An 8105-nucleotide genomic window follows, 5' to 3' on the forward strand; every position below is an offset into this window, starting at 1 on the left:
GGGAAACTTGCCATGAGAGTCAAGACGGGACAATCAGCAAGGGGGAGGCGGGACACTTGGTCCTTAAAGGCATGACGAAGATGGACTGTGAGTTATCCTCATCACAGACATTGGCCACCAATGCCACAGGAGATAGTGGAGCAGGACCATCTCTCCTCAGCAGTCAGCGACTCAGGGCGAAGGCTGCTGTATACATCAGTTCCTTGGCAGAAACCAGATGAAAAGGCCACAGGATCCATGCAAGAACCCTCTCCATCTCCCACGTGCCTGGATGCCATCCTCAGGAGAGAGGGGTGGAAATCTGAAGACTAGTCTAGCTGGGCTGGACTTTTAGTCACTGGATCCAAGTCATTGGGTGAGCTTATTATTATTTATTTTTTCAAGGTAGGGTCTCCCTGTACCCCGGGCTAATTTGGAACTCATTCTGTAGTCTCAGGCTAGCCTCATATTCACAGTGATCCTCCTGCCTCTGCCTCTCAAGTGCTGGGACTAAAGGTGTACACTACCATGCCTGGCCTAGTATTATTATTATTGTTATTATTATTATTTTGATTTTTCAAGCTAGAGTCACCCTGTAGCCCAGGCTAACCTGGAATTCACTATGTATTCTCAGGGTGGCCTTGAATTCACGGCGATCTTCCTACCTCTGCCTCCTCAGTGCTGGGACTAAAGGTGTGTGCCACCACGCCCTGCCTGGCTTTTTTGTTGTTGTTGTTTTGTTTTTTGAGGTGGGGTCTCACTCTAGCTCAGGCTGACCTGGGATTCACTATGTAGTCTCAGGGTGGCCTTGAACTCACAGTGATCCTCCTACCTCTGCCTCCCAAGTGCTGGGATTAAAGGCGTGTGCCACCATGCCTGGCTTAAGATATACTTTTAAAATATTTATTTACTTATGAGAGAGAAAGAGAGAGGGCCTCTTGCCACTGAAAACAAGCTCCAGACATATGGGACATTTTGTGCTACTGGAGAATCAAACTCAAGCCATCAGGCTTTGCAAGCAAATACCTTTAACTGCTGAGCCATCTAGCCAGCCCCTGGATTGGCTTATTAGATTAGACTAAAGCAATAGTTCTCACCTATCATCCAACCTGTTCACACACTGCCCAGCAAGAAAGACTTACACCTCACAGAAGTAAAGAAATTGCTTCTCCCCCCTCCCCCACAACACACACACATCTGAGTGTGGTGAAAATAAAAACATAACTTTGCCCTCTCCCACACACTGGAAATTCTCCTCAGCCTGCACATTCACAGACACGTCCACCACGCCAGCTTGAGTCTAAAATGAGTCTAAGGAACAAGACAGAAGTGTTTTAGACTCTAAGGTAAACAGGAAAAATAAGCAGTTTCCACAAAAAGACTCCCTCCTGGTAGCTGCCTTTTAGAAGAAGGGAAAGGTAAGTCATTTCATGCAAAGGACATGAAGGCACGATTTCTCCCCGCGTGCTCTCTCCCACACCGTGCTCTCTGTCTCCTATTGGGAGAGAGATGGAGAGTATCAATCTGTCATTAAAAATCATTACTTTGGGGCTGGAGAGATGGCTTAGCGGTTAAGCGCTTGCCTGTGAAGCCTAAGGACCCCGGTTCGAGGCTCGGTTCCCCAGGTCCCACGTTAGCCAGATGCACAAGGGGGCGCACGCGTCTGGAGTTCGTTTGCAGAGGCTGGAGGCCCTGGCGCGCCCATACTCTCTCTCCCTCTATCTGTCTTTCTCTCTCTGTGTCTGTCGCTCTCAAATAAATTAAAAAAAAAAATTAAAAAAAAAGCATTACTTTGCCAACTTTGTAGCTTTGGAAACTAGCAGGTCCCTTACTTACTCCCTGCCGCCCCCCCCTCCCATTTCAGGAATAAAGGGAATAAACAAGAAACAAAGGAGAGAAAGAGAAATATCTCTAAACTTTAATCTTGAGATGACTTTGTTAAAGGCAACCTCATCCTTGGTGACTGGGGACCCCACCCAGTACTCCTGGGGTGAAGTTTGAAGACACCCCATGGGCTGTTTTTCAATTTCCTTGATGAATATACAGAATTTCTCTCAGGCTCACAGCAAGCTGAGTGAGCTCATGTGGCTTTACTGGGACTGGAGGGACAACTCAAAAGGCCACCTATCAACGTGCCATATATGCCAGTCCCTTTGGGGCACACATGTGCATGCACACACAGGGGCCGAGGCCAAGGCGGGCATCCCGCATCAGCCAGATGAATAGCAGGTCTGTCCTGCCAGCTGTACCCTCTCCCTCCTCAGGAGAGTGCCAACCCGCCGGCCAAGCCCCGAGGAGCCCACGCAGTCAGCTGAAGATGGAGTCAGATGGAGAAATCGTCCACCTTCAAGTAAGTTGTGCTGGGAGACAGGAAGCTGGGAGCAGACCTAAAGCTGACATTTTGGTCACTTGATGTCACACTGCCTTCCTCAGGCTCTCTCTTCCAGGCTGCCCCCTCCTCCACATGGTCCCACTCTCTTCTCCCTTGGGCCCCCATTTTTCTGTCTAGCTCTTCACTTGAACCACGTGAGGAGTGGATTGTTTAAAGCCCTCTTGGCCTCTGCTTGTTCTTGTTAGATTGGTGAAACCAGAAAATGATTGTGCATTCTGTGCAGGGCTTTCCCCCAAACCCTCGGACAGTGGGGATGACTTCAGAACTGCCTGGAGCTTCTCTACAGAGAAGGAAAGACAGAGTTTTGGAGTCTCCTTTGGTACACGACTGTCTATTAGGGTGAGGCGGAGTTACATGGCCCTTGGGGACACAGGCTTGGAGATCCTAGAGGGAATAGAAAGTTCTAGCAGGAGCAGATTCAGGTTGGTGGGATCTGCCGTTCTGTCAACCAAGCATCAGTGATCTGTCTTGTTGAATGTTCCATGTGAGCCTGGGAAGAGTCTGTATTCTGTAGTTGCCGGGTGAAATGATCTATACACGTTACTGAGGATGACCATTGAGTTTAGCTATACTTTTACTGATTGTCCCGTCACCCCTGGATGTATGACTGCTTCCGAAAGAGAAGAGCTTCAATCTCCTGAACTCTAAGAACTATGCTCATCTATGTTGTCTAACGTTTCTATGAACTCTTGCCTCATGGACTGTAATGTTCCGATGTTAGATGCACAAGGATTAAGAAGTACGATGTTGGGCTAGAGGGATGGCTTAGCAGTTAAGGAGCTTGTTTGTGAAGACTAAAGACCCAGGTTCAATTCTCCAGGTCCCATGTTAGCCAGGTGCACGTGGTAGCACATGCATCTGGAGTTCGTTTGCAGTGGCTAGAGGCCCTGGCATGCCCATTCTCTCTGCCCCCCCCCCCCCGTCCCCTTGCATGTTGCTAATAAATAAATTCAAAAAATCTTAAAAAAAAAAAAAAGAAGTATGATGCTAGCTGGGCCTGGTGGCTCGGCCACTCAGGAGAAGGAAGCAGACAAACTTCAAGGCCAAGGTCCTGACACTCGGGAGGCTGAGGTAGGAAGGTCACTATGAACTTAAGGTCAACCTGGGCAACTTAATGAGACCCTGTCTCAAAAAATGAGTAAAGAAGCCGGGCGTGGTGGCACACGCCTTTAATCCCAGCACTCGGGAGGCAGAGGTAGGTGGATTGCTGTGAGTTCGAGGCCACCCTGAGATTACATAGTGAATTCCAGGTCAGCCTGGGCTAGAGTGAGACCCTACCTCGAAAAACCAAAGAAAGAAAAATGAGTCAAGAGCCGGGGGTGGTGGCACACGCCTTTAATCCCAGCACTTGGGAGGCAGAGGTAGGAGGATTGCTGTAGGTTCGAGGCCACTCTGAGACTAATTCCCGGTCAGCCTGAGCTAAAGTGAGAAGCTACGTCAAAAAACAAACAAACAAAGAAAGGAGTAGAGATTAGGTTCAATAATGTGTGCCAGAGGATGAGGAGGACCTAGGGCTTATGGTCCTCCTGCCTTGTCTCCTAAGTGTTGGGATTATAGACACGTGCCACCCATCTTCTTGTTTGTGGTTTTGTTTTGTTTCCTTTTGAGAAAGTCACATTCAAGCCCAGGCTTACCTGGGACTCATTCTGTAGCCCACACTGGCCTCTAACTCATGGTGATCCTCCTACCTCAGTCTCCCCTGGCTTTCTTTTGTGGTTTTAATTGAGGTTCTTTTTTCTTTTTTTTTTTCTTTTTTTTTTGTAAGGTAGGGTCTCACTCTAGCCCAGGCTGACCTGTAATTCACTCTGTAGTCTCAGGGTGGCCTTGAACTTATGGTGATCCTCCTACCTCTGCCTCCCAAGTGCTGGGATTAAAGGTGTGTTCCACCACACCTGGCTTAATTGAGCATTTTTTAAAGCTTTAAAAAAATATTTATTTCTTCATTTGATAGACAGGGAGTATGGGTGCATCAGGATTTCTTGCCAATGTAAATGAGCTCCAAATGCATGTACACTCTGTGCATGTGGCTTTATGCGGGTACTGGGAAGTCAAACCTGGGTGGGCAGGCTTAGCAAGCAAGTGCCTTTACCCACTGAGCCAGCTCTTTGGCCCTGAGAACTTTTTATTTTATCATATTTTGTTTTGTTTTGTTTTGTTTTGTTTTGAGGTAGGGTCTCACTCTTCCTCAGACTAACCTGAAATAAACTATGTAGTCTCAGGGTGGCCTTGAACTCATGGTGATCCTCCTACCCAAGCATCCCAAGTGCTGGGATTAAAAGCATACACCACCATGCCTGGCTTTTTTATTTTTTAAATATTTCTTTTTTATTTATTTGAGAGAGGAAGAGAAAAGGGGGTAGAATGGGCATTCCAGGGCCTCCAGCCGCGGCAAGTGAACTCCAGATGCATGTGCCACCTTGTATGTCTGGCTTACATGGGTCTTGGGGAATTGAACCTGAGTCATTTGACTTTGCAGACAAGTGCCTTAAATACTATAGCCCCAACACCCCCTCTTTTAAACATATTTTATTTGTATTTATTTATTTGAGAGAAAGAAAGAGGGTGACAGAGAAAGCTGAGCGTTTTATAAGCATTTATTGACAATTTCCGTAATTACAGACAATAAGCCATGCTAATTCCCTCCCCTCCCCCAATTTCCTCTGCACAACTCCGCTCTCCATCACATCCCCTCCCTCTCTCCATTAGCCTCTCTTTTATTTTGATGTCATCATCTTTTTCTCATATTATGAGGGTCTTGTGGAGGGTCTGTGACAGCATAGATATTAAGGCCAATTTCTGTCTGAACAATTGCATTGTAAGCAGTCCTACCCTTTCTTTGGCCCTTACATTCTTTCTGCCGCCTCTTCCACAATGAACTCTGACTCTTGGAAGATGTGATAGATGTTTCAGTGCAGAATACTCCTCTGTCATTTCTTTTCAGCACTATGGTACCTTTTTTTTTTTTTAATTTTTTATTTATTTATTTGAGAGCGACAGACACAGAGAGAAAGACAGATAGAGGGAGTGAGAGAGAATGGGCGCGCCAGGGCTTCCAGCCTCTGCAAACAAACTCCAGACGTGTGCGCCCCCTTGTGCATCTGGCTAACGTGGGACCTGGGGAACTGAGCCTCGAACTGGGGTCCTTAGGCTTCTCAGGCAAGCGCTTAACCGCTAAGCCATCTCTCCAGCCCCCCCTTTTTTTTTTTCAAGTTAGGGTCTCACTCTAGCCCAGGCTGACCTGGAACTCACTATGTAGTCTCAGGGTGGCCTCGAACTCATGGCAATCCTCCTAGCTCTGCCTCCCGAGTGCTGGCATTAAAGGCCTGTGCCACCACACCCGGCACTATGGTACCTTTTGAGTCATCACAGCGATCACTGCCATCTGAAAAGAGAAGCTTCTCTAACCAAAAGTGAGAGTGACATTAATATAAGGGTATGAACATTAAGTAAGGTGCCTACTGGGCAGTTTGGTGAGCATAATATATGTATTTAGCCAGTGACAGCAGGCGATACCCTCCTAGGGCTCACGACCTCCCCATCACAGGTTTTCAGTACCAGAAATGTATTCCCCCCCATGGAGCCAGGCTCCAGTCCAATTGGAGAACAGTTAGTTTCCCCCATAACAAACATACCACTATCGTACCCATTTTTTGTCATTTGGCCTGACTGGCCCAATTTAAGGCTTGTAGTATCCACTATTTTCACTGCTGACGTCTTCTGTCTCCTATAGGGCTGCATGCAGTGCAACTTTTTCCAGCTTTCCATCAGCTGGTCTACATGGAGGAGGTTTTCAGCTCAGCTCCAGCTTGATTTCTCAGTGACCTTGCAGCCTAAGCATGTGGAGTCTTCAGAAATAGGGTTTTACCATCTATTCCTGGTGGGAAACCAAGAGCCTTGGCAATGGCCTGTGATGTTTTGGGGGCATCAGGGACCTCCCTGGCCAACAACTCACTGGAAGGTATCCCATCCCTAGCACTGAAATTTTTCTTTTATTTTTTGGTGTTTTCAAGGTAGAGTCTCACTCTGGTCCAGGCTGACCTGGAATTCACTATGGAGTCTCTGGGTAGCCTCAAACTCAGGGTGATCCTCCTACCTCTGCTTCCTGAGTGCTGGGATTAAAGATGTGTACCACCACGCCCGGTTGAAATTTTCTTATTTTAAGTGATCTAACCAGAATGAATAATACCTAAATATCTGTATGCCAATCAAAAGATAGAAAATAAATTTTAATTCCACCTTATTTGGATAATGGCACACCTAGAAGTCATAGACTGTTACTAGAAAAATTTAGCCCGGCGTGGTGGCACATGCCTTTAATCCCAGCACTCGGGAAGCAGAGGTAGGAGGATTGCCCCGAGTTTGAGGCTATCCTGAGACTCCATAGTGAATTCCTGGTCAGCCTGGGTCAGAGTGAGACCCTACTTCAAAAAAACAAAAAGAAAAAGAAAAAAAGAAAAGAAAAGGAAATTTCACACTGTTTGCAACAAATAAGAAAAATGAAAAATTTCATTTTACCTTCATTTGTTTCTTCTTTGGTGCTCTTTTTCTTTTCTATTTTCCCTTCCTGTGATGCTAGGATCAGACAGAGGCCTCATACAAGCTGAGGAGCGTTATACCTCTGAACTATGCTCTTCAGTCTTCTACTTTCTACATGTACACCTGAGCTTCTGGCCTAAATTAACTAATTAATTAATTTATTTATTTTGGTTTTCCAAAATAGGGTCTGGCTCTAACACGGGATGACCTGGAATTCACTATGGAGTCTCAGGGTGGCCTCAAACTCACGGCAGCCCTCCTACCTCTGCCTCCCGAGTGCTGGGATTAAAGGCGTGCGCCACTATGCCCGGTTACTCCCTTTCTTTTTAATTTCATCCTTCCCTCCCTTCTTTCCTCCCTCCTTCCATCTTTCTTTCCTCCCTCCCCCTTCTTCCCAGCCTCTCCCTACCCTCCTTCTTTCCTTCCTTCCTTCTTTCCCTTCTTTCTTTTCCGTACTGGAGACCGAACTTACTGCTTTGCAAATGCTCTACCATCTAGCCACACTCCCAGACTCCCCATTATTATATGCAAACTCTTTTTTATATTATTTTATTTTTACTTATTTACTTGAGAGAGAAAATGGGCGCACCAGGGCCTCCAGCCACAGCAAACAAACTCCAGATGCTTGTGCCACCTTGTATATCTGGCTTATGTGGGTCCTGGGGAATCAAACTAGGTCCTTTGACTTTGCAGACAAGTGCCTTAACTGCTAAGCCATCTCCCTGGCCCTATATGTAAGCTCTTTAATGAACTAGTATACTCTTTACAATATCTCTCTGCAAAAAGACTTCAATATGTATGACATTTGGAAATTCTAGGTGCCAGTGATTGAGGAGTAAGCCATATTATTTTAGTTAGTTTGTATGAAGTTCAGCAGCAAGAAGATACCTGTAGGGCTGAAGGAATGGCTTAGTGGCTAAGTGCTTGCCTGTGAAGCCTAAGGACCCCGGTTCGAGGCTCTATTCCCCAGGACCCATGTAAGCCAGATGCACAAGGTGGTGCATGCATCTGGAGTTCATTTGCAATGGCTGGAGGCCCTGGTGCACCCATGCTCTCTATCTTACCACCTCTTTCTCTCTCTGTCTGTCCCTCTCAAATAAATAAATAAAAATAAACAAAAAAATTTTAATTAAAAAAAAAAATACCTGTACAGAAACTTGCCAGTCATTTCAGACTGTTTCTGCTAGTAGTGTGTGAA

Source organism: Jaculus jaculus, chromosome 18 (genome assembly GCF_020740685.1).
Source record: "Jaculus jaculus isolate mJacJac1 chromosome 18, mJacJac1.mat.Y.cur, whole genome shotgun sequence".
NCBI lineage: Eukaryota > Metazoa > Chordata > Mammalia > Rodentia > Dipodidae > Jaculus > Jaculus jaculus.